The following is a 27,902-nucleotide window of genomic DNA, read 5'->3' on the forward strand; positions in this document are numbered from 1 at the left end:
TAAAATGCCGGTGTCTCGGGATTGTGTTCTCTACTTCGTCTATACATGTTTTCCAACATCTTGCACTTACTGAAAACATTCCAAAGGGATCAATTTGTTAGCCTAATGAGCGCACAGAAATTCATTAAGATTAAAATTAATCGATCAGAGTTTCTGCTTTTCTTTCTCCAAACTCAAACACATTCTGGAATGCACATACACAGTGATTTATCATCCACAAACAAAGCTCTAAATCAAATTACAAGTTCAAAGGAAGCCACCTTATCTGCCTGCAAGCCACCGTGACAAATGCACACACACTCCTATTTAATTCTTATCTAAATTGCATTCAATCCGAAATTTTTCTATAATTGAAACTTCAAAGACTCACTAATTCCAGGCCGTGCACGGGGTCCATACAGATTAGGGCCGGTTGTAATTTGTGCATATTTCGGTCCCCGAGGGCCATATTTTGCATTTCGACGTGTTTAGATATAGAGGGGGTCATCCCGTGGTCATGACTAATAGGGCGAAATAGATTCCGGAATTATGTTGGGTATTTTGGGATATTAAGGGTCGTCTATAACGTTCTTGGCGTGTTATGGATTTTAAAAAAATTGAGTACAACGACCTTTTAAAAGTGGATGGAGACACTAACATGCTCCTGATGGGGCTTTTGTTTGAACTAAAAAGGGAGGCAGTCGACTGTGAAACTGTTTGCAAAGTCCTGTATATTATAATTTCCGTTAAACGGAAACCCAAGGTGGGGTACAAAGGAAGTTTCTAATGCAAAATCAAGTTCAATCCGCAGTTTTCGTGTTGGTAATCGCAATCAAATATGGCATAAAGACCAAATGGGCCTTCGAACTTATTGCGCCAATGAAATAAAAGTTCATTTAACTCCAGGTTTTAAAATTAAAATGAGTCGGACACGGTAGTAGACATAACAGATTGTTAACACCCAAACAAAACGAAAATGAGCGGCTCTGTGATGAATAAGCCTATTATTATCTTTTGTATGCATCTTTGACATTGGAATAAGGCCTCCTTATTTGGCGGTAATTTTCCGGAAGTAATTGAGGTGTAAGTTTCGTGGCGTATGGACAATATGTCGCCCCATTGTGTTCTCTCTGTATTTTAATTAGGTCATGTCATAGGTCAGAAAACGTTTAATTTATTTTCAGCATGTATGTAGATACGACGTGACATGCGTAAGCATGATACACCTACCAGTATTGGAAACAAAGAAACATTAGTATTATATTATCGAGGCCAGTTATGTGGCAAGAAGGAAAAATTCTGGTTCAGGAGAGGATTAGTTTTGGAACTGCCACTTAGACAAATAAAAGTTAGTTAAGCTGTAAAATTGATGGTGATGATTGTGGTTGGTGATATGAGCCGAAGCAAATCCGGTACATCATCCTTGTCGTTTTCATGAACTACGACAAAAAAAAAGACAAACAGATCTCAACCAATCGATACTAACAGACGCGAAGAGCAGGAAATCAAACCGTCGAACAATCATTAAATGCGGTAAAGAAAATTGATGGATAAACTTCAATGGAGCGATACTGAGAAAAGAAAAATAATGGATTATCAAATTTCAAATGATCTACAAGAGCTGATGCTGACAGCTAAGTTTTAACATTGCGATAAATCACGACCCAAATTACGGTAATAAGAACTATAATAATCAAAGAGGACCTTTCTCTAAAGGAGAAATAATTCTTTCAAAAAACTGATGTATGGCAGGCACAGTCGAACGTCCATGCCTGTATTCAATTTGACAGGACGAATTTATCAATTTCGAAGAATCGTTTCATTTTACTAAAATATAGTTACTTCAAACATTGCAGAAAGTGATAAGAGTCAAGAGTATGTAATTCTACGACTAAGATTTAACCTTCGTTTTAAATACGGGAAAACCCCTATTAACTTTGAGAATTTCAGGACATTGACCCTTCTCAAAAGACAAGATCATTACATACTTCTTCTTTAAAACACAGTTCGAAAAGTCATCTATAATTCTATATATTTAATGTTATTGGACCTGTAAGTACCTTGGTTGGCGGGCTCTGCTACCTCCCCCGAAGCTCCCTTCGCTGGGTTATCATAGCTGTTAGCACTATTCTGATAAAATCTTACACAATTCGTAAAGGTTTGGATACGGCAGTTATAACTTAAGTAGATCTTTGCGTGGTAATCTTGAATTTTTGATCACCCCTGCAACCTAGGATTTTCTATTTCTTCTAATAGATATTTTTTTAAGGGGGAAATTCACGTTGAAATATTATAAGAATATATTACGAAAATTGCTAAAAGCCTCGTTTATGTAATTTTACTTGAAAACTAAGAGCCAATCCTCCTCTTTAAACTTCTGGCAAGACGACTTGGCACCAAAGAAAAAATCCTCAAAATCCATTGCGACCGTTGCTCCTTCAAGTCAGGAGTCCCATCGATTCTAATTACAAGAGATCCATGGTCGGAGCAACTACTTTCAAATACTTTATATTTTATTTTATGGTTCACTGGACGTGATATATGATACACAATTTTTACTTCCACCAATGATTCCACTGAGGTTTATTTTAATGTTATAGTGCTTTTGTTGAGCAATGAGGCGGGTGAATTTACCTCAATTTAACAAGAACAGTATTACACTGGGTTAAAATTTGAATGTTCTGTAACAGTCTTCCAGAAGCAAACACCTTGTGTAGATGCTTGTGACGCTTCAAAAGTAATCCGTTGAAAACACCGTGCAAAAATCCGCTTATAACCGCATTGCGAAAATTCCCTCGGGAGCGCCAGTTAAAAGGCAAAAAAAGATCATATTTTTTAAAAACCGGTAATATCCGGATCGCCAGACCTGACCTACATTCCACACATTCCAATGTCAGGTGGTTTAGCGCCTTTTAAAAGGAATATTATTTGATAAACAGAATGCTCGGTAAGTATATGGGTCAGTCGGTCACAACAAGTAAGACAGAGACAAAAACATCAAGACGACAACCGGGTGCCAATGTGCCTACTGCAGAATTGGTCCGTCATTATCTCTCTTTGTCTCAGCTTTCCAGGTCGTACGACTCAGAGAGAGAAACAAAATAATGGTATTGCAAACTTCCCGCCATTTCTTTCTTCAGATTCATCATAAGTGCAGTAGGGTAAGTATGTAAACGGTATAAGTGTGTTATTGCGATCCTTGTGTTGTAATAAAAGTAAAAATGTATTACTTAATAGTTAGAAATCTTCTTAATGATGATTTAAATCCAACAACGTAGGTGCTGCGCATTATTTGTGGGTTTCCTCCGTGTAAATAAATTAGTTAGGTTAGGTGTCAGCAAAGGTTTGTGTACAAATTTGGAGTTCCAATTAGAGAGCCTTGTTTAGTGAAATATTCAGTTCCGGATGGTGATTTTTGGTAATTATAAACATTTTCATTAAAGTTTACGTTTAAAAAACGAATGATAGATTGTTTTTCAATATTTTTTGAGAAAAGCACTAATCTACCCATATCCCGTAAATACTATTTATACACGGGGCAACTGCAGACTAGCCGCTGGGGCCAGTGCATATGAGTCCGCAGTCATGTTAAATATTTGCTAAAATGCAGGAATGAAACAAAAAGGTAGTAATGAGACCGGAAGTACTAACTGTGGAAGAGGTTAAAGAAAGGTTAGTTACAGACCAGCAATCAAAGCAGAAAACAGAATAAGGAAACCTCTCGTGCATAATTCTGATAATGTTGATCACGACAATAACTTATGTACCATCTGTAAATGCCACTTTCGATTGCATATTGACCATAGACAATAAATTTAATGTGGTAGTTCCATGTAATAGATGTGCGGCATTTTCAACGGATATTAAAAAAATATATATGAATATAAGAGATGTGTTGATGAAGATTAACAACGCTTATTAAGTTACAAAACTGAAATTAACAATTTATTTTTTACATTACACCTTTATGTCATAAAATAAAATTATTAAACATATATTACGCCATTTTTTAACTTAATTAGCTAACTTTTAAATTTTTTACTTTTTAATTTAAAAAAAGTTCTTGTTTTGTTTAAAAGCGTGTAACTTGTAAAATAAACCAGATTTTTTAATGTGGTAAAAAGCAATTCGTAGTTGAATTATTGCTAAATTCGCCCTTTGCCCTTAACCTATGATGTACGGGGTCACAGCATTTTCGGGGCAAGTGCAGAGCAGTTGACTTTTTTGCAATTACCTATAACACTAAATTTTGTGGTTAAACTTGGACTTTTTCGCTTATTTTAATCAAACAGCAACAACCCAAAAGGTCGTTGATACAAAAAACAGATACTTATATAAATAACAAAATTTACATAAGTGTAAATCCGATTTAACAATATGCACTCCCCACTGCACCCTAACACAAATCAAAAATATTTAGTTTTATTTTAGCTTAGACATTGTTATTATTCCGTTATGTATAACTGATATGTTATTAAAATAGTTAGAAATTACATTTAGGAGTAATTATAATGTGTCTAGGGTATTAAGGAGTCCTCACATTTCTTCGCACAAGGCTACACATGATCAGAATCAGGATACCATGATAGATTCAAGCGTTGTAACACTTTATGTTGTGCCATATGGAGGATAGATTGATCTCCTCTCAAAGTTATTGCTAATATTCTCCTCATGGGATATCTAAGAAAGTGTCCTTAACCATAAGGTGGACTAAGATTGTGTGCCTGAAAGGTACATTTTGGATTCTACCGCTTTGCTCGCATGATGATTACGCCAAAACTGAAAATTTTCTTCAATTCTTGACTTCTTGAGTTTTTTTAAATGATTTTGCCGTATCTTAACTTCACAAAAACACAATTTAAATACCCTACATTTATACCGGTTGTTGCTTACCGAAAATCTGAATCGGAATCCAGAAGCAAGTAAGTTTCTACCGCTGCTAATTAGAAAAGTTTACAGAGTAATCAGTCACCCTTTGTTAAATAATCGTGAGCCCGTCGAAAGTTTAGGTATTTTTCACGGGACAGGGAATAATAGACGTCTGCTAGAAGTAACAACTCGGTTTTAATCAAGAGTTGTCAAGAAAACTTAATGGGAAACAATCAAGAAGTCTAAGGTGTTTGAGAAGCGTTTAAGCATTCCTCTCTTGCGAAAATTTCGCTTCTATCATGTCTTCATAACATGTGATGTAAAATTAAACGATGTGCGATATAAATAAACGGCCAGAAATAACCTTTTCCTATTTTTAAATCCAAGTAAAAATTAATATTAATAACGTGCTGCCCCTTTCATTAACATCCTGAAAGGGGTGGGTCTGAGTCATTGCACCCATGCCAATTATTCTTCACATTACTTATAATTAACATTTGCCAACCCTCCTCGCAGTTAATGCTTCCACTATTTCACTGCCTTGCTTAAATGTCACGACCCACTTATTTTATTTTTACTCATCTTCTTTGACTTTTTCCTCAGTGGCGTAGCCGAGCAAATATTTGCCAGGTTGTTCCAATTTCCGATAATACATGTCGTACAATACAAATCAATTTACGTCAAAAATAATGAAGCTTCCGCAGTGGTGGAACACTTTTCTTGAGGGGGGTAGGTCCACGTGACAAGTGACATGGGGTGGTACAATTAGTGCTCGGCCACCTGCGACCCTTAGATTTGCGACACGCTTTTGTTTCAGCCCTGCCTACTCCCTTTTGTTTTTCGGCCTGGCGAGACCGCTCGGATTGAGTGCGAAACGTCACGCTGCAAGGGCTTTTGTTTTGTCGATCGTTTTTTGTTTCGGGCTTTTGAGGTGGAACAAATGGGTTTCCCTGATTTTTTCTCAATTTGTTTGTGTGAATCTGTGAAGGGTGCGTCTCTATTTCCCTTGTAGGTTATGGGATAGCTGAAATGGGGTGGCAATACCTTACTATTCCCGTCTCGTTAAAGTTTGTTTGCAGCACATTTTTACCCTCTTAATTAGTGTTTTGATTCTTGCTTCTTATGCTTAACCGCTGTCGGCACTAATTTGGGCACCCTCGAGGAGTAGTGTGTTTGATCAGCTGTCCCCCTAGACGTCAGGACCATTTTCTTTTTATTTTACCGCTTTTCGAAGCATTCAATTAGCCCAAGTTAAGGCATTTTTGCAGTTTTGAAAGCAGTAGAAACTTAAAAATATTTAATTAAAGCCCAGCTCTGGAAATAATTCACAACCTCCCCCTTTGGAGAATATTGCGGCTCTAAATTGTAAATTTTTGCAAATTCGCCCGAGGCTCTAAATTCAGTATCTGGTTAATTGAAGAACAGTGTTGCCGCATTTCTGGTAGTCTAACGTAACTTTGAGAGTATTTGAGCTGAAATTAAAATTTAGACTTCGGATTCTTCTCCGAATAAACTTTATTCGGTTTAATGATTATGTAGAATCAAACAATTGGCCCGGAAATTGAGGATTTAAAATTCGCCTGAGAGAGATTTTCTAGAGCATTTTGGTACCTTTTTATTCACGCTTTTTAGGGCGCATTTTTCTACAGGGTGGGCTAACGAAAACGAAAAGGTTCAAGTTCAGGGTTCTTAATTTCATTAAACGAAAAAACGCTTGAGTACGTCAATATGTATGTGGAAAGGCAAACCTTTTATACTTACATCCGAGCCCCTACCGTCAACCCTTTGAGTAAGGTGCTATTTACCCCTAATACTTCAAATTGGAAGTAGGGTTGAATGACACCTTGTTTGACAGGTCGTTCAATTCTCTGCTTAAAGACAGTTAGTTTTTGGCATAAGATATCATTCTAACATTGTAAAATTAAAAATGTATTCTTTTCATTATAATCACGGCTGCAATTTAAAAAAAAATAGTTCAATAAACATTCACATTGCTGTACATTAACTTCAATGTAATGATACAAGTTCTCCCCAAATCGATTTCTCACATTATTGGACATTCTGGTGTTACAAGATGACACTCGTTAATAATCCGCTGCCGTAAATCTTGTAAGCAAGTTGGTGGAGTAGCATAGCTGTTAAATTTTATGTGTACTCACAAAAAGTAATCTAACGGTGACAAATCTGGAGATCTTCGTGGCCATCAATAGCGTCCTTCTACCACTTCCTGGAAATGCTTGGTCTAAGTACACTCGCACCTGCTGTGCATAATGCGAAAGAGCGTCGTCCTGTTGGAACAGGATTTGGTTTGGTAAATAGCTCTCATCCTTAATCACATTTTGGATTATGGCGGGTTTGATTGCACTCTCCAACGCGTCCAAATACATTTCTCCATTTAGGGTGCCGGGTAGAAAAAAGGGTCCAACTAGATGGTCACCGAAGATACCAGCCCACACGTTCAACTTTTCAGGATGTCGCGTGTGTGTCTCGTGAAGAATTTGTAGTCTTACATCACTCCTACCTATACATGGGGGTATTGATTTGCTCCGTAATTAATAACTTCGTAGAATTACAGTCACCTGTCCAAGCCATCCTTGTTCAGCTCTTGCACTAATCTTATTTTATAAGGAAGAAATATATATATATATATATATATATTTTAATATTCTTCGAGCGCTAGTTCGCATAACACCTGACACTTCACTCAACTTCCTCGTACTTAATGGTAAATCTTAAGTTGCGTGATTCATAACAGCTACTTCCACTGCTTCATTGACTACTGGATTTATAATATAATTGATGAACTTGAGGACATACTTCCGACTGACATGTTTTTCAGGTTGCCGCTGGTCGAAAATCTCAGCTGTTCTGTATACAGATTCATTATTTGAACGGGACATTGAAATAATTTCAGCTTTTTCAGTTGTAGAGAGAACAATATTCATGCACGCCAGAAAATTAGTAAACTACTGAACATCAGCAATCACTGCTTTACTATCCTCTAGGGTTCTACTGACTAGTGCAATTCAACATTCAACAAGACCGTTATTCTCCTTTTTATAAACATTGTTTTGTAAACAACTCACCATTTTTCTATTTAAATTGGCTTGAACGTTTATTTAACTAATTTCTTTTAACTCTAGCTGTCATTGTAAATGAAATGGACAAATTTCTAATTTGCATGGCGAAAATGAGATCCTATGTCAACAACTACACATTTTTGAAAGGAGAATTGAATAACCTTTCACACAAGGTATCACTTAACCCTGCTCAAACGGTTGAAGGTAGAAGTTCGGATATAGGTCTAAAAGGTTTCCCCCTCGACGACAAATTGATACGTTCGAACGGTTCTTCTTTTAATGAAATTGAGGACCTGAAACTTGAACCGTTTCGTTTTCAATGGTCCACCCTGTATGCGAACTGAAATCGTTTAGAGGATTTTCTGTAACATTAAAAACCAAAATAAGGCTATCGAACCGCAATATTTTAACTTCAAGCGGTTCTGAGACCAAGAACGGAAATACAACTATTATTTACTACATTTAACACTCCTTTATCTCGGCCATTTATTAGCATTTAAACAGAGGCGTCAATGAGGATGGCACATAATGAATGAAGACCAAACGCAACATAAAAACTGCTATCATAAACTGAATGTAAACGTTCAAATTTATTGCCGTATCTTGACATAGAACATAAGAAATTTCAGTAATAAGAGGACTGTTTATTGTAGAATAAACCTCGTCTAAGACGGCTAAAATTTATTGCTCTCAATTTTTATCTCTAGTAAAACAATGCGGATGAATTATGTTAATGCTAGCGGAGACTATACAATATTGTTTTATTTTTCAACAAGTTGATTAATATTTTTGTCCCATTGTGCGTCCCGAAATATCGCGCTTAAGGAGAAAATCAATATCCGGAAGCTTTCAGCTTCGCAGTATAAGGGCAGTTTTTAATTTGAAATGCATCGTTACCATTTTAAGACCTGTTTGCTTACATTAAAGACACTATTAAGTTTCTTCTGAACTTCCTCTGAAGTTTTTATCGAGAAAACTACTAAGGGCAGGGTAATCAAGCCGTCATCGCAACCGTGAAACAATAAAGTCGAAGTGTAATTAAAACTTTCTAATCGGGAGTAAATCGATACTGTTTGCTTACATTCGGGTGTGTTATGACAAACCAATACCGTTATGCAATAATGACTGTTTTTGTGAGTTCTGCTTTAATTTTAACAGGTTCAGTCACGATTTTAAGGCGGAAAGTTTCCAGTGTTCAACGCGTCTAGCCCTCATTGAAGTGGTTTTAGAGGAGTTCATGTGCTGCCATGGAGCTCTTCTTGTTGAAATGGGCAACATTGTTTATTTGTGATTTTCATTTGAGGCTTGAAAGGAGGCTTAATCCTTTTAGATATCTCTTCAATGATGTTAATAGGAATTCTAGCACGATTCTCGGAGTGGATTTCTTTAGATGAGTGTGTCAGAATTATCAACGCTCTTGAAAGAACTAAAATCATTTCCATATTCACAGGTGCTTTACTACCGCCTCCGTGCTGCCATACGAGACCTGCTACTTCGATAGCAAACAGTTCAAAACTGGGAATTTCAGTGGTGAAAAATTCACATCGAGGGTTTGGGAATATCATATGTCCATTCCACCTTACGTATTTTGCATTTGTCCACACGTCTCAGAGATCATCGAGTATTTTCATTGCACTTATTACCAATCAATACTTTTCTGTTGCTTGTCCAAACAGCCTAAACTTTATGTTCGGAATAATTTTCACTCTCCCTGATAACAAACATGTCTCGTTACTGAACTTCTTTATTGACATGCAATGAGACTGCACGTTCGCTCATTTCAATCCTATGGAATTTCGAAAATTTTTTTCACGTTAAAAAACGTATTTTTCAAAACTATTAAATCGTATCTTTACTCTGTCCGTCAGAAAATTGGACTTCCAAGGGACTGACACCCGAATGTCGCAGTCCCAGAAAGGCCAGCTCTCACAGGGATCCCTAATTATGCTAATTAACGAAAATGGAATTCTAGCTTTGCAAACGAACAGGCGTCACTGAATTGTCTTTGCCGGCTTTTTTTCTCAAAGCTGGTAAAACTCTTTAATTAACGTAATTCCTCCTCGTTTCCTCAAAGTAAAACTTGCCATATTATACCTCCAGGATAAGCCTTCAAGGGAAATTAATTACGCACCAAAATCTCTTATTGTATGATGTGAGAAGTTTTAATTTAATCACCTCTATTATTGTGTTTTTGGTTTTTTAGGGACACTGGATATATTGTCTTGGATGTCGCAATTATCTTGGCATCACAACAAGCTGTAATGAAGGGATTATCCAGCGCAAGAACTACTAATGGCCAAACTGTCAGTAGTCAAGATTTACAAGCACTCTAAGCTGCGTTCCTTGGGGCCTGGAGTATTTATTTCTGAGCAAGTAAAATGTTAATTTGTATGGAAGGAACGTAAAGAAAATTGCGATTTATTTTTCCTTTGAGTCATATAAACAACGCAGGCGTAATCAATATTTTGGGCATATTTTCAATAACTCGATAATCCCTTCCTTGGACTTGAAAGCATTTCCAATTATTTTTTCAATTTAGACTTATCCAGTTTCGGAAGAGGCTTAAGTCGACAGGAGGGATTTTATTGACAATTTTTCAAATCTGCAAATCCGCCGGTTTCGCTTTGAATAATTATAATACAAATAATGCAAGCGGTGATTGAAACAGACGATAAAGCGGGGGATATAGCAGAAATTATCATAATTTTATATCGTGGAAAATGGATGATAAATTTTATACATTAACATTTCAGCCGTAACAGAAGAGAAATAATTATCAACTCTGAAATTGGCGCGTGTGTTGATACAATTTGCCCGACCACGGCTGAGCGAGTTTCGATTTTGAAATTTATACATGAAATGGTACGATTACAAAATGATTTCAGTTATATTTCTGGGTATTTTACAAACAATGGAACTGCACATTTCCAGAAACTTTCGCTGCTCCATATTCAAAGGACTGGAAAGTTATTTTACCCCAATTTAAGCGGTCTGTACACACATGATCCAATATTAAAACAATAACAAGTGGAGGACCAATCTCCATGCGTAATTTCCGTCGTCCTTAGTGCTGATCCGTAAGTGAAAAGGGTGCCCCATCCCCAGGGGTAAGACTAAGGGGTATTATGAAATAGTTCAGTGGCGGCTACTATCGATTACCCCTTAAAATGCGTTTAATTTTGTTTTGCGCGTTCACTCAAAATTGCTCCGAACTTTCTTCAAAGTAGAAATATGAAAATAACTGACCCGAATTATTCTATAGAGAAAATTCTCTCTGTCAGACAGGCCTGCGACAGGATCACTCTTTCGTAACTTAAAAATTGCTTTAATAATTCGAAATAGTTTCCGCTCACATGAGCCGTGGTCCAATGGAGTCTCTCCCTGACGGTTCGTCCGCAACTGCGGTAGATTCGACCAAGGGCGATGAGGTAACGAAGGGAACCATTTTGTGTGTCTCGTGTGTTAGCGTTCGAGAAGTCACACGAAAAATGGTGCTTCAAGCTTCCTGGCTACCAAGGTTTGATCCAGCAACGATAGCGAAGTGCTCCGCCACTGTCCGCCTTCTAAACGAAACACTGACACACAAGATCACTTGGGAAAACGTCCTGATGGGTCTATAGTTCTCCCTTCGCAGAAAAATTAATATCACGTATGTATATTCTCCGCACCCGCTGCGAACAACTAAATTACGTAGATTAAAGGGGATTTAGCGAAGCAAAATTTTTGTGATGAGTTTTTAGTTTACTTGTCCCCCCCCTCACTATTTTATGAGGGCTAAAAATATAAACGTAGTTGACAAATTCCATTGTATATCGTATGCCCTAACTTATGTATATTCATAAGTTTAAGAAGTGTTCGGAGAGGAAGAGGTGCATATATCTCCGCGTCCTGTCACAGTGGGTTGTTAGGGAAATATATTACGGCATCTGTGCGTCTTCGTCATGCATTATCTGGCGCTTTTTATTTCTAGATAAAGCGCTAAAAACGGATAATTAATTTGGTGTCGTTTGCCAGATATTCTGGAAAAACCATCGTGCACGCACTCTGGAAACGAAGAGAGACTAATTAGGAGCATTAAATCGTGCAATAATGACAGCAGATCCGGAAGAAATATGTGACAGAACAAATTGAACAAAAGGACCGAATAAATAACGCAATAATCCGAGATAACGTCTAACAACTCTCGAGACCATTAAACTAAGATCCCAAAACACAAATTGCTGGGGTACTCGAAACTATCGTCATCTAGCAAAGAACCTCTAAATCCAGACAAACCGTTGTCGGTAGAAAATTTTAATAGAAATAAATAATGGAGGTCGTTATTCCTGCGGATGCCTTTCAAGCAAAGCATTTGGCAATAACGTTTACAAATCGCCCTGGGAACAAACTGGCTACACTACAATGCGGTTGAGCAATAGACAAAGACAAATAAAGGACGATCCGAGAAAAGGGCGCTATATAAATATGGAAGACTGGATGAAAGAAGGAAGGCGCAACAAAGTTGATAAAAATTACGCTCCAGTTTGTAAGCGGTTGTCGTTCCTAGGGAGGGGGAGGAGGAGTCTGTCTGAGGACACGTGGTAAATGTGATTCTCATGCACAAGGGGGTGCCTCAATCGATTTAGGTACTAAGGACTAATTTATCAGATCAGGTACTGAAATCTTCTAACAAGGAAATCAAAAAATACACTCACGTTCGCATAACATGCACCACGCCGCGATAACAATAATTAAGTCGTGCGATTTTGGCAAAATAATGCTTCATAACAGAATATCAAATGCTCCGAGCTTCAGTAAAAAAAAATACCGTTAATTAATTAAAAAGTAAATAATGAGTAACGTCACTCCTACAACAATGCAAACATGTGCTCTTCGCGGCGTGCTTTGCAACAAACAGGCAACATTCTCCTGGGGTAATTCAATTCATGCCACCTCAAGGTGGTATCGTAGGATATCCAAATTATTTGAGGATCCCAGTAAATTTCGAAGACTCATCACGTCCGAAAAATTTTCGATAGGTGATAGGTCCGGTAACCGTGCAGGCCAGGACAGCACTTCCAATAGTGCTTGTTCAAAGTATCTTCGAGTAATGTTCGCAATATGCGGCCTTTCGTGATCCTGTTGGAAAACGCCATTTGGCAAAGTCTGCATGAAGGGTAGTAATACTGGCTTCAGGACATTCTTAAGGTAGCGATGTACGTTTAGGGCGCCTGGAATGAACACAAAAGGAGGTCCTGGATCAAGACATATCGCACCCCAAACCACAATAGCAGATGTTAAGGTTTTGTTAGCTATATCCGCGCAATACTGGTGTGGTTCCGATTTATTCTTCGGACAATTTCGCGATAAGAAAATTCGCTCTCTTTCGTGGGGATAATTCGCCCTCTATCAAAATCCGAGTTACGGGAGAAATTTCGACGCTGTATCACTAGGGGCATTTTAAGCAGATATCTCGTTGAGAGTTCGGCAACGAAACAAACTGACATTTCCATGTAATTATTATTTTATTTATCAACAATTGTTGAAGAAATCTAGAAAGACAATGACAAAAAAACCATTGGCGTTCTTTCTTTTTTACTGAAGCTCTGATCATTTAATACTTCATTATGGAGTATTATTTTGCCAAATTACAAGATTTAATTATTATTATCACTGGGTGGAGCACTTCATATAAAGCTAAGTATATATATGTAATACGTATCTGAAGGTTCTACTTGATGGAGAAGATACTTGAGTAACACAGATCTGCCTCCAAGTGTTTGTTTAAGGAAAATGATAAGGGTTTTCTAAAAGGAGTAATATGCGTGTTAGAATTTCCGTTTTGAAAGGGGGCATAGAAATTGTTTCATGCCCGGGATACAGTCGAAGATTTCTGAGAATCGAGAGACACTTTCAACGCATTCATTAACGGTATTTCCCCAGAGAAGAAGTACAGAAATACTTGATAGTTTTTTTCTGGGTACACTCACTTTAAAAGAATAAGCCTTCACGAATTCCCGCGTTGAAACTCATTTTTATTTTTTTTTAAAGATGATATCTGCCAACATCAACCGCCGCTATAATAAAAATAATTATGGGGTTCCATCTTCCCTATAGCAATCCATAAGTTGAACATGGATAAATACCATATCTATGTGTATCGTGTACGTCGTATGTTATAGACGTTATTAATTATTAGTAGTGTGCTCATAGGCAATAACAACAATTATTTCACGATTTAATAAAACGCTTAATCGGACAATAGCCTCCGTAAAAAGCTCGAAGCCTGAATGAAAAAAGCGTATAAAACGCATAATGAACTTCCAAAACCAATTAAACTGAAATCAACTGAAGAGGATGTTTATAGAAGAACGTCATTTCGATTTTTACAGCCGGATTTTCATCAACTAAAAGCCACTTTACAGCCGGGAACATAAAGGATTTCTGTTTTTGTTCGCTCTTTTCAAAAAGGTCCAAAGACGAAGGCTTTGAATTCCCATAGAAACCAAGTTTTGCCTATATGTAAGGATTTGTCCTTTGCAGTTTTTGATTGGTAATAGGCTATCCGCAATAATGATCGGAAAAAGGAGCATGTAAACAAGGTTGTTAACCAACCGTAAAGCTCTCGTATAGAGGAAAAATTGGCGCACACTCAAAAAGTTTCCTCAAGGCGAGGAAGTTTCGAGTATTTTGTTCTTTACTCCAGTAAAGTTGTTTGGACAGTTAAATTAAGTATAGCGGCCCTTTCATTTCGAGTCGATTTATCCCTGTTTGCAGCACCGGTCGGACCTAAACCACTCCACGAAAGGGGTGAAACCAGAAACAATCTCCTAATGTAACAGTCTATCACATAGTTTTCTCGTTAGATTTATTGGAGCGTGAGCTCGAGTTTGGGAAAGTTCTTGTACAAGCAACGAATTCTATAACCGAACAGGGAACCTGCATTCTTGTGTGTGGCAAACGAGATTATAAAATTTCTATAGACGAATAGGTGAAAGAGGGGAAAGTTTTTCGATTTACCTTGATCGAGTTAACACCCAGTTTTACTCGATTTTCGAGACAATTATTTACGTCTTATCGACAATATTTTCTGTGCAAACCAGCCGGGCCAATGTGGATATTTATTTACAACGATGGTTCCTATTTAACTTTGTCTGGATCGCGCTCCCGCGTGCACAGGATCAGATAGAGGGTATTTATTTATTTGCTTTGGACCTGGAGTGGATATCGATATACCCTTGTTTTTCTATCATTTGGGATTTAATTGGTTCAAGGCAAAAATAAACATTAAGAGTCCAACATCTGCGCTAATCGCAGGATACTGCGAAATTGTAGGGTCCAGTTCGGTCTACATCAGGAATATGACAAATAACGAGGCTAATTCATATTCTGGCCGTGTATAGGCAAATTGGAATAATTTCGAAGACAATATTTAGTTAACTAGTTAATATGTGCAATTTTGTTGGTCGTTTGGGATAAATAAATTTACGGTAACTGGTAGATTGCTGTTGCAGCACTGACCATTCAGTTTTGATGTCTGCATCGCACTATTGATCGAAGAGCTATGTGGTCAAGAATTGAATTTGAATGTGAACGTGTCGTGTTCTTTTACCAATCAACAATTCACTTCCAGTCTTCTTTGTGGATCTCCTAATTAGTTGCTCACAAGACTCAGTGTCGGGAAACTCAGTCATGCTACTCGATTTCCTTAGAAATTGGAATTCTTGCACATTTCTATTTTAGAAAATTTTCCACGCGTACAGGGTGTCTCAGGTTTCAAGGCCAGTTTAAGACGTCGTTTCCAAAAAATTTCACTCGTTAATCGACAAGTGAAATCTCACTTAGAAAAGCGGTACAGACCCTGTATAATTCTAAATAGGTTTAATATGTGCAGAAAATCCAAACTGAATCGAAGCGTCCAAGTGATTTTTGAAGTCGCTTCACTCCGAAGATTTTTTTATATGTTCCGTGCTAAATCACAACCCCGTGAGAAGAAATTAGAATAGAGTAGATAGCCCTGTATAGAGGGTGGTGTTTGAATTGTTCTCAAACGAACATTTTATGTAAGGATATGTCTTAAAATGAATCGTTTTCGAGGTACAGGGTGTTAAACATTAAGAAAAATAAAATATTTTTGTTCATATTTTCAAATTGGCGCATGATATTATATTGAAACACGGCACGTCTACACAGTAATCTTAACAGTGCATTTTCATTCTATTTAAAGAGAAATATTGAAACCGTAGGCCTGCCTGGGGGTTGCCAAGTTAATTCTTATAAGGGAATGTGAGATACGCCACTGTTATTTTCCATGTTCGATACTTTTTTTTTAATAACAGATTCAAAATGCATAAAACATGTTTGTTGCATTTTTTTTGATGAGATAAGTCGTGTGTGAGAAAAAAAATATCCCACGTTAAAAATGAGTGCTGAAAATAATGGCAAATTTGTTAATGAGGCTAAATTGGTCGTGCCAAACAAATTCGTATTGCTTTTAATTGTGATCCGCGATTTTAGCCGTTTTTTTATTGACACCCTGTATCACGAAAGCGACTCATGTTAGGACATACGTTCATAAAGAGTAAAGCGTAGGAATAAAGTATTTTTAGAACGACCAATTGGTGGGAAAACACTCGATTCCCTTGCCGCATCCTCTATAACCTTTTCGTATTGGGACAATCCAGAGAATCAGCTTCGTAAATATCGAAACACCCTTAGGGATCGCCCTGTATGAAATTTTTAACAACTAAAGCTATGGAAGTTAAGAAGACTCGACAACACAAATCTCTGAATATTTTAGAAAAATTTTCGCAATCCTCGGTCTCCCCTCGCGAATGCAACTCATCAACAATTCTTGTAATTTCCAATTCAGAATCTCCAGCAAATAATATTACTTCCATTCCTCCATTTAAATTTATCAGCAGACTAATTTTTTTTTCATTTTAAAGCGCACTTCCTGCACAAACTTCCGTTTGTCCAGCAGGAGTTTCAATCACAATGTTCTCACAACAATGACGCCTTTATGACGGATCCACAATAGCGGGTGGACCTCCGTTTCAGGTGAGTTATTATCTAAACATGGTGCTTTGTCCCGCTGGACCCTTTTTCATGCCGCATTTTCAGATTAATGCGTGAATAAAGACCGGTTTTCTAAGACCTCTTTTATGTTGTTTCGGTTAAAGTTTCCCCCGCAGGAATATGAGGCATGGAAACTCGTAAAAATTGGGGGTTATAGACAACCCTTTTCTAATTCCCCGTAACTACTCCCCTGGGAGCGATTAAAGGTCTAAATGCGGACTTTAAGAGGGCACCAAACATTAGACGGGTGGATTTCTTCGGTGCTAAATCATGACGCTAAACTGGCGAGCTATTTACTTTGAAACCGAATGATGTATTCCGAATTCAGACCCTCGGGGTGAGCTGGCATCTAAATCTTCCCCAAAGTAACGAGAAATTTAGATTTTTTTCCTACGCAGGGTGGACTACCTACATCATGATTTTGCGAGGTCGAAAGAGCATTAGTTGCTAAATCCTGTTAACAATCTAAATAAAATGGGAAAGTGCGGGTATCACTTAAAACTTATAGGGTCTCGGCATTAAGGGCGATAAAGGGAGGGTGGCAAGTTGTGTTTTTCTTGCTTTATCGGACCTTAAAAGTTTCTATAGGCCGCATATGAATGCTTTAGGGCTCTATATTCGAAAATACGTTTTCAGAAAGTTTATCCTCAAGAAACGTTGCTTGATTCGTATTCCTCCTAGACGCATATCCCAGGATATTGTCCACTGCATAATATGCATTTATTGCCCAAGGAGGAACTGCAATGACAATATTATTTACTTTCCATTAAGCTTCCACGTCGGAATCAGTCAGCCCGATTCTCCCTCGGAGAATCCCTCAATAATTTAAAAATAACAAACAGGGATACTCGGAGAAATTTTAACAAATGGAAAATCGAGCAAGTTTTCCCTGAGCAGTAATAAAATGACTCCCACGAGAAGGCAGAATAGGAACACACCTTTAGGTCTATTCTATACAGTTAGTAATTTTACATTGCTATTAAACAATAGCAATGTAGTGGCGCACGTTGCCTAAATGAGTTTTTAGGGCCATTTAACCCGCGATGGTGCCCTTGTAATTGCCGATCATATCCGCCACCTGCCCTTTTCAGGGTTATTTAGATGCAGGATTAAGTTGTTTTAGGTTGCCAGGTTGTGTTCGCATTGCAAATAAATCAAGGAAATTTTCCTTAAACGTGATGGAGAAAGAATCCATTCAGCCTTGGCTCACATCCCATTTTATTCAATCCCGAATGTCAGTCCTGACATTGTGATAACGTAGAGCCACATTCAAATCCACCTAAGGGTGCACTTTTCACAGGCTTGTCAGTTCCCTTCCGAATTGTGCAATCTCTCTCTTTGTTATTCCGACCGTGCACTTCGGCAAATTGATGATGGCTTCTCGCTGGACAAGTTTGACGATTTTAAATTTTATATAAACGGAACACGGGAACGGTCCAATTTGGCCCTACCAGCAACCAATAAAAGTTTCGTGTAATATCAGAAGTAAAGTGAAAGCTAATGCCGACTAACGGCACCTAACAGAAGTAATTCCTTAAAATCCCATGAATACATTTGAATTCTAATACATTTCCCTTGCTCGGCGTCCGATTTGGAGGCATCTCCCCAATTTTGAACGCTATTTGGAGAATGGAGGCAGTAGCGGAGGGCATTTGAGTAAAGCACGAGTCAATATTTGAAATGGATTTTACGAGCAGTAGCGATTTACATTAGATTCTGACCTTTTGTAATGAATTATTAGGAGATACGTTCACGGTTGACGAAATTTAGGAATACTCTGTGGAAAGGTGCCGATCTAAACTCCGTGGAATCACTGCAATGCGTATGCATAGGGAACGAAAATTCCCGCAGAAATTCATTAAAAGTTGAAAGAAACTGCTTTTTTTATATTGTGGGCCTATTTGAGTGCGCCCTGTATTTCAGATAATCTCATAAAAAAGTCCATAGGGGTGAGATCAGGCGATCTAGCAGGCCACTCCAATCACAAGCATTTCTGCAACTCTTAAATTTAGACATTGGTATGTTATATGAAACGTATTCAGAATTTTTCAGAGAATACAAATACATCATAATATACATGGGGTTCTGTAAGAAAACAATGACAAAGTACATTTATATGCTGCATGTGTAATCTTGTATATATGATATTGCGTTAAACAATGTACAAATAGAAACAATATTTGATGTGTTCTAGCATTTTCATGAAAAATAATTCTTAAAATTTTTAACGATTTTATACAGGATTTTTGATCTTCCATGTGTATATTAGAATTCGGATCAGGCACTATATGATTGTAACACAAATATCCTGGTTAGAGAGAAGGATTAATCAATCAAATCCTTCTTCTCAAGTAATTGGTATCAACCACAATACAGGCCTTCCCTAGAAATTTGATCGCTATTAATGGCTTCACAGTATTCACGAAGCTTCATTTCTTCTTATTTCCAAAAGACCCAAATTCCATTTTCAGGAATCAAACTTGAGATTCCGTATAACAGCTTTTTTATTATTTTCATTGAAACACCCTGTATATGCAATTTTGAAGTTTTACGAACCCCAAATTATTCTAGAACAATGTTAAACTGAGAACTTCTGGCTTTATGACCGCTTGGGTTGTTTTGATCTACAGAATGTACTAGCGGAAGGCTGCATGTTTAAGGCACTGGTTTTATAGGAAATATATTCTACCACGATTCTAGAACAGTTTAATGCTCGCATCTTATCACTTCATCACTACTGCCGTTTGAAAGCTAACGCTTCATCGCTAAAAGACTTGATTAACTCTATTTTTAGAAAAGAAACGTTAGAACGCTATTTTTTTTCATTTGAATGAAACACCTTATATATCTCGTTTTGAAACATTGGAATCCCCAAGCAATTCTAAGACATTCTTATACTTAGGTTTTCTGGATTCGTGACTGCTCATTGGAAGTTATGGTTCCTTTCCAAATCTTGACAAACTCCACTTTTAGACAAAACAGCTTGAAATTCAAGTATCTTTTTTATTTTATATGAAACATCCGGTATATGTAGTTTTCAAATTTTACAGTCTCCAAATGATTCAAGAATATTTTTGTGTCCACTCACCTGGATTTCTGATCTCTACAGTTGCATTGGAAATTCCCGAAACTTTTCAGTCATTTTCAAAGAATTTTCCTGTAAAATACTGACTATTGCACATTTCTCAGTTTATTTCATCCAACGTTCGAAGGGCAAAATATTCCAAATTCATGATTACTGGCAGCTGAAAGTCAACGCTTTATGTCCAAAAAGCTCAATAGAATCATCAAACTGCTATGAACTATGTCTTCCTGTCAGTGAAACACCTTGTATAACCCCTCTCCGTCTTTCAACCCTCATTCGTTCTAGAGAATCCTCGCGTGTAAAACTTAATAACTGCACATCCAAAAAGTTCTTATAAACACTATTTGCCAAAGAACCTTGAGATCTAAACAACTTTAAGTTTATTTTCATCAAACCCCTGCAACGGAAACATAATTTCGATCATTGCTTCTCCTTTCAAAAATAAATAAATTCTACTTCTATTTAAAAGCAATAAAGTCTAAACTTTCGCGAAGTCGTAAAGATTTAGGGCCTCTAAATAGGGTCGAAATAAAAGAATTATTGGCTATAAAAGGGGAAGATGTTCGGATATTAAATAGGGACAGTAAAGGCCCCATTTGCTGACTTGAAGCCGAGTTAACCTTAATCAGCCCTATTGGAACGGACAGTAAATTTTTTGGCAATAATATTTTAACTGTCTAATGAAGCCTACCACATGGTGTCATGAAGGTCTGGAAAAAGGTCAGAAACTGTTGAATTATTGGGGGAGGTTTTAAGCCGTAAAGACCGTCTGAAAAGAGCAGATAGAAATATTTTTAGTGAATTTATACCCCACAGACACAAAACAATTTATTCTTCTCCGATTCGAACCTCGCTCTCTTGTCCAGAAGTCGTTATACTTTGAATAGGGGTAGCAAACGTGGTGCTACCTCTTGTCTATTAACAATTTGTGTGTTTCCCTAAGAATTAAAACACTCGACAAGCAGCCGTAATCTTGTTATAATCAAGCCTAAATTGCACAAAGGCCTCTTTAAAAAGCAAAAAAAAAATTCAAATTAAGTTTTAAATAACGAATTTAATTATGGATAAATTAATTACAGCCATATTTCTCTCTTTTTATCTTCCTTTTTCCTCGGTCCTCTCTTAAATCTTTTTAGGGGTGAATTTAAATGACTTCTTAAGTTCCGCGAATGCGATCCGAATAAGATTAAGTACACAAATTTGTGGTGGATATACCAACTTGCCTTTGAAATCCAGATGGGATGTAGGTCACAATCGGCTGCTGCACACGTATCCATAGTTCAAAAGGCTCAAGCAGCGTTCACACTTAGTTTAAGAGCCTCATTTTTCTTTTCAAATCGCTGAAACTCGATACGTTATTTATCTTTGGTGGTTTCTTTTCAAGATGGCCCAATTTCACAAGTCCAGCTCGAATTACGTGGCTCTGAAGGAGGTCTTTTACGATTTTCTACAAATGTTCTTTGAGGGTTCGATAACGTTAAACAGGATGATGCAAATATAGTACAATTTTTGTATCACTTTCCAAGAGGTTTATTTCAAAGAACTTTAGCTCGTTAATTGCCGAACATTTCCGGAAATCGCTCCAGAAAAGACGAATTCTTCACGGTTCTTGGGTGCCGTTACGGCACGTGCTCAGCACGCTGCCATCCTCTCGGTGCTGCATGTAAAAGAGGTTTTTAAGTGGCGTAAAGGATATTGATGAATTAGATATGGCTAAGAAATTAGCGGTTTTCCTTCATAAAGAACGCTCGCAGATAGGAAACCAGATGTTTTTTGTTAACTATTTTGACGGGAGAAAATAAGAAATAAATTATTTTTATAGCAATGGATTCGAAACCTCGTAAACTCGGAGAGTAATGTGATGATGATTTGTTAAAAATTTTCACGTTTCTATTTTGGGCTCACTCTCTCGCAAAAATGTCCCCTGGTGGCATAATAAATGGCAATTCCTTGCTACAAATTAAACTTGCTTCTGCAAATATTTTCACTAACTTCTTTTCCCATCAACAGAATCTAAAATGGAATAAAAATTCATATATGCAAAGATGGGTCCGTATAGGCATGGTTCTTGAGATATCGAGCTTAAAAAAAAAGTGATAAGAAACTCAAATATTTACTTAGTATTTTGTTGAATGTTAGAGGGCGCCACACACACTATTATGCCTGACTTTAAATAACTATATCCCTTAATATTTATCGTTCAAAGCAGCCGCTTTGAAAAAAAAACGGGTTTAAACCTAAACCCCCGTTTGAAGTTTATAAATTAAATCACTGAGATTTTTAAAAAAATAAACAGAAAAATGTGTCTTTTATTGATTATATTACGATGTTATAAACTTACAGCAGATCACTCGTAAAACGAGATTAAACTACTGTTGCAAATAAATTAATAACATTTACAATAATTGCTGAAAATGACTACAACCTGTTGCGATGCATATATCAATTCGCCTTAACATTGATTAGCGAACTCTTGCCTGGTGTCTGATCAGCAATGGCGCGTGATTCAAATATTCTATTTCTTAGATTGTGTTAATTTTGTACTGTAGTTTTGTAAAGTAGTGACTTCAATTGATTCCACAGAATTTAATCCGAAGGATTCAAATCTGGTGATCTGGCAGGCCAGGCTTGCGGTCCCGATCTTCTTAAGAAACGGTTAGGTAGATTCTGGTCCAGAATCAACAATTTGCAAATTTTTATGTTTATCTAATTTTCACTAATTTGGTGATAGTAATTTGTAAAGGGACAGTCTAACATAGCACGTGACGCTAAATAATGTGTTTTTCTACTTATTTTTCAGAATGTGATTTAACTGACAAACTTCCAACGCAGGTTTAAAATGACAAAACCCGTAGCTTTCGGCGACAAATGCTAAGTGTTATGCTTATTTAAGCTCAAGTACAGCAATGTATGTGGTCTTCTCTAACATTAAGCAAAAAGTAAGTAAAAAATTTGAGTTTCTCATCACCGATACCATCAACATCTGGAATTTCGTCAAATCGACGTGTTATTGAATAAAAATATAATTAATATACTTAAAAAAAAAATGTTTTTGAAGCCCTGTATCTCAAGAACCAAGCGAATACGAACCCGTGTCCATAGGAAATTTTTATCTTAAGATTAGTCGAATATGCAGTGTGTGCAAGTGGTTAATAAACACCCTGTATGAGACGTACGAAGAATCAAGAAAATTCAAGAAAATGGCATAAGATGCAAAGCAGTGATAACATAGGAGTCATATGGGAAGAAAAATTTGTTTATATGAAATGGGAAATTCCGAAGGAAAACCTTATTCTAAAAAGGACTAAGACACTGAGGCAAAAGAACGACAACCACGAAAATTTTAGTAAAAAAATGCGGAATCAATATGATAAAAAAGAAATTTATGAAAAGGGTCAAAATTAATGTAAATTGTCAGATATGTAGTGATGTAATGTATACAACCATAGTTTAGGATGACACCAACCCTGAAGACGAAGCTTCTACGATGGGGGGAGAGAGGCACTATTACCATTGCTTGGATACAAGAAGCGATGAATTGCAAAAAGAAGAGTTTCATAAACTTAGCAAATCTTATGCAGCTTTGTTCAAATTTACAAGGTTTTTGTTAATACTCCCCTTTTTTCATCGTTACGTTGGTGATTTTCCATTTTAATTTTACCTGCAGCAATCGAGCACAATAACAGAAAAATACTCGTCCCAAACGAAAACTCGCCAAACAAGGAAACTCGCAAACATAATTCCGTTTATAAATCGAGAATAACGCCAAAAAGGCTCCTTTGTGTCAAAATAAATTTCGTGCCTTTGCTCCGGAGCCAGCTTTTTCTTTATGCTTTAGTCGTTAGGATGATTAAAATCATCTCTGGCAGATTTTAAAGCAAGATTTCATTAAGCATTGCCGAGTTTTAACATATTTTTGTTAAATGAAATTTCCGGTTGCCAGGCCTCGAAAAAACCTATTAACGGCCACATTTTCTCCTACCCATCTGTCATATGTGTCGTTCTCAATTAATGGAAATTAAATATAGTTATAGCACGCAATATAGAACCACAAAAACCCTTTAGTCGAGCTTATTACGCTCACCCTCATCCGTCATTATCGCTATGACACGAGCATTAAGCATGTGAATGGGTTGTTAAGTAAATGCTAATAATTTCATTAAATTGGTTTAATAGAGATGTTATTTTAATAGAGATATATCGAATGTTTTTCGGTGGGATCTTCAAACATGTAAACGAAGCCTGACCAAACAAATTATATCGGTTTGTTCAACGGTTTAACCTCCGGATTAAGCGCTGGTTGATATAGGGGTCGTCAAAAGCTGTAATAATACAAAAACCCAGTTCCAAATGGTAGAGGAGAGAATATGAGCTGATCAAAGGTTTTTGTCTCTATCTTGACGCATTAAGTCCTAATCTGAGAAAATACACCCTCGCACATCGGGGAGTTCGGGACAATAGTTTCTATTATTTCCCCTTGGCGATTGCAGGGGGTGCGTGTGCAATCAATGTGCGAACTTTTAATGTCTTTTCTATCGTTAGGGGCGCCGGGCCCATACAGGGTGTTATTGAATAAGTGTCCGATATTTCACTGGGTGATAAGATGGAAAGTCATTATAAACATGTGTCCTAGCTCGTTTAGTTTTCGACATGCGGAGTATCTAGGTTAAAAAAATAAATTACATATTCTTTGATATCTTTGTTAACTTTATGAAATTTCGTATTCGGGTTTTTTCGGAGATGAGAAATTTAAATTTATCAACGATTTAGTTGTATCTTCTAGAGGGGGCCACAAACGACCATTAGCACACTTTTAGACAGCTGCAACTTTTTTGTGCCACACTGCATGTAACATTCGAGTAGGGAAAGCTAAAAGCAGCAGTTTCCGAGAAAAACGCATTTAAAGCTGATCATGCGTGCTAATCATCCAAAGGTTTTAAAATAACTTACTGTTACTTTTTATCAACGAAAGCAAGGAAATAATATTAAAAAAATTAAATATTATTAATTTTTAATTAAAATAGTATTACGTTTTTTTAATGGTAATAATGTTTAGAGCATTACGAAATAAGACTAGATAAATAATAACAATTACAATAGGTGTTGGAAATGTGCTCTTCTTTGCGCTATGCATTGATTTTTCAACCCTTTAAAAAAATTCCAGGAACATTTTGCATTGTTTGATATAATTCTGTTGTCCTATTTCTGAGATGAAAAGCGTCCGAATTGTCGCTTGTTGCGCCCTCTAGAAAATGCAACTAAATCGTTGGCAAATGAATTTTTCATTCCAAAAAACTTCCGGATGCAAAATTTCGTAAAATCAGCTGAAAGAAATCGCCACATATCGAAGAATGCGTGATTTGTTTTTCAACTTTGATGACCGATATCTCGAAAATGAAACGAGCTAGGTTACATGTTTATCAGAACTTTCCATCTTAAAACTACTTGAAAAATCACTCTGTGAAATATCGGACGCTTATTCAGTAACAGCCTGTATAGTACTCCGAAGGAAACTCGGTCAATACGGTTCGAGACCGTCTAAAGTACAATTCTGTGACTTAATATGTAGCAAATTCCGTATCGAATTTTCTTTATAAATAAACAATGGCAAAACCGCTGAATTTGCACAATTTCTTAAATAAACTTATTTCGTCGACTTAATCTGTGAATATTTCAGATTTAATTTCGTTTGAATGCTCAAAGTTCGTTATGTAACTTTCAGATATTCGAATCTAAAACCTCAAGCTCTTTGCAAACTTTTGCATTTCTAAATATGAGTTACTCTCGTGCCTAAATTACTGAGAAAGTCGAAAAATTGAAAATTTGGTAGGCAAAATCAATAAACGAGCATAAATGATAACTTTGACAAGGGTAATGGAGAAATTTGCGTATATAGCAGCAAAATTTTCCGGACAATTCCCAAAAATGACAAATTTTCTACGTTACACCTCTAAGTAACAACCATAATTCGTTTGCGTCAAATAACCACTACGATAACGAAGTTCTGATATCCAGCCGGAAATTACGGATCCCGTTATATTTAGTAATCACAAGCTCGCTTAAGGGGAGATGTGTGCATGACCAGAATCAGGATACGCCTCACGGCGTATCATTACCTACCCCCTCCTCCCCAAAAATAGTGATCCAAAAAGTCTCTATTAAATTACATTTGGCTCCGTTCGTGATCTCCACGCCAAACATCCAAAATGTTTTTAAAATATCTGAAGCAGACTGTGACAAAAATCACAAACTGGCATCGTTGCTTTTCAAATTTTATTCGAATATGACGTCAGTTGATGAACCATAAACATCCAAAAGCACTGTTTTCCCCCTAACAGCTTTCAACAATTAATTCATCAACCGTGTTGAATTTTATCAGGATATATTGATTTATTTGTTGTGCATTCTGAGTGCTGGTAACACCGATAGAATCGGGTTCAACATCGGTCGCCGTCGACCGATACGCAATTTTTCATTATATGCCATTTAAGACATCTCCTTGGAAATATGAATTACAGATGTCTATCTACATTAGTGGGAAGCTAAAGTTTGGTTTCCGCTTAGGGTGATCGATATCGCACACAACGGTGATCAATTTAAAGATAACTGAAACATAGGTAAGTCAGTTACGGCAAACCTATTATGAGTGAATAAAATCGTCTTTTTTTGATGTTGAACCACCCGTTCTGGTTTAAAAGGGAATAAGGTGTAGGTGTGGTAGAAAAAAAAAGGAACAAGTCGGTGGACTAGGTGCAGATTAGTCTAGGTAACGGATAAGGTATAGGACCCCAGAGATCGATGCCCCATAAAAGTAATAAATTGATCAGAACTATCGGTCGCTGAAGACCAATTCCACTTTATAGGGCCATTTTAACAGTTTGTATAAACACCCTGTATAAGCTCGCTTATGGTCTCCCCAGTATTTTTGTGTGAATTATCAAATTTATGAAACGCGTACTATTTGGTTTGGTCTAGCTTCGTAATAACCTGAGCTATCCTCACCATCATTTCCTTAACCCCTTTCCCAGAACTTTTACAGAAATTACCATTATTGTTAAGTTGCTCTCCAAGTATCTTTTATACGGCTTTATTGGCTTCTTTATTAGCAGCATTGAATGAATTCAGTTTTTAGTGCAGGATTTTAAGTTTAAAAAGATCTCAAAACTGGGCGCGAGAGGGATTATTTATGCCTCCACTATGGAAGTTGCTAGTTTTAAATCTTCCTTTTACTCCGCTTTAACTGGGCTTTATTTGCTGCCGCTCGAAGAATTATACAAACTCCCATCCTTCTGGGTCAAATACGTTTCATATTAGTTTTTAACTCCCTAGGGGTTTTTGATGCAAACCAAACTTCCCAGAAAAATGTCTTTGTCTGCGAAGAAGTAAAAATACGGCTCACGTCGAATTACTTACGGCCACCTAACTCGAGGAGCAACTCCGAAACACAACTCCATTACTCCCATACATACACAGACAACTCTTTGTGCCCCCTCGAATACAAAGAAGTCGAAAACATTATAACGTTGAAGTGGTTTGTTCTCGACTCCCAGCTGAAACAGGGTGAAATAAACATTTTTTACCGGCACTTGAACGAAAAACTTCCACAAAAGAAGTTGCATTTGGAAGTTGCCCGTATTCGGGGCAGGTCTTTCCTATTGACACAGTCTCAGTTTTAGTAATTAGTTGGGCTTGTTGGATTAGCTGCTTCGAGTTCTATTGGATTTCAGCCAGTGGCGGAGTTTTAAGAACGATTATTTCCACAGGGTAACTTAAAATGAGAGAATGAGCTTCCAACCTCAGAACCCCCGTGCTAGAGCGGATCTAGCTCCGTG

General features: G+C 37.1%; 1 protein-coding gene and 1 long non-coding RNA gene across 3 annotated transcripts in view; one reads left to right on the forward strand and one right to left on the reverse strand.

Annotated features, from left to right (window-relative positions):
- The window catches only part of LOC136340392 (uncharacterized), a 254,436-nt gene that overhangs the window by 136,977 nt on the left and 89,557 nt on the right, over positions 1 to 27,902 (reverse strand). The window lies entirely within an intron of this gene.
- Positions 6,749 to 10,349, forward strand: LOC136340065 (uncharacterized). The gene is made up of 2 exons (XR_010732249.1): positions 6,749 to 7,159; positions 10,132 to 10,349. It is a non-coding gene; the product is annotated as an uncharacterized lncRNA (long non-coding RNA).

This window comes from Euwallacea fornicatus, chromosome 7 (genome assembly GCF_040115645.1).
Source record: "Euwallacea fornicatus isolate EFF26 chromosome 7, ASM4011564v1, whole genome shotgun sequence".
Taxonomy (NCBI): domain Eukaryota; kingdom Metazoa; phylum Arthropoda; class Insecta; order Coleoptera; family Curculionidae; genus Euwallacea; species Euwallacea fornicatus.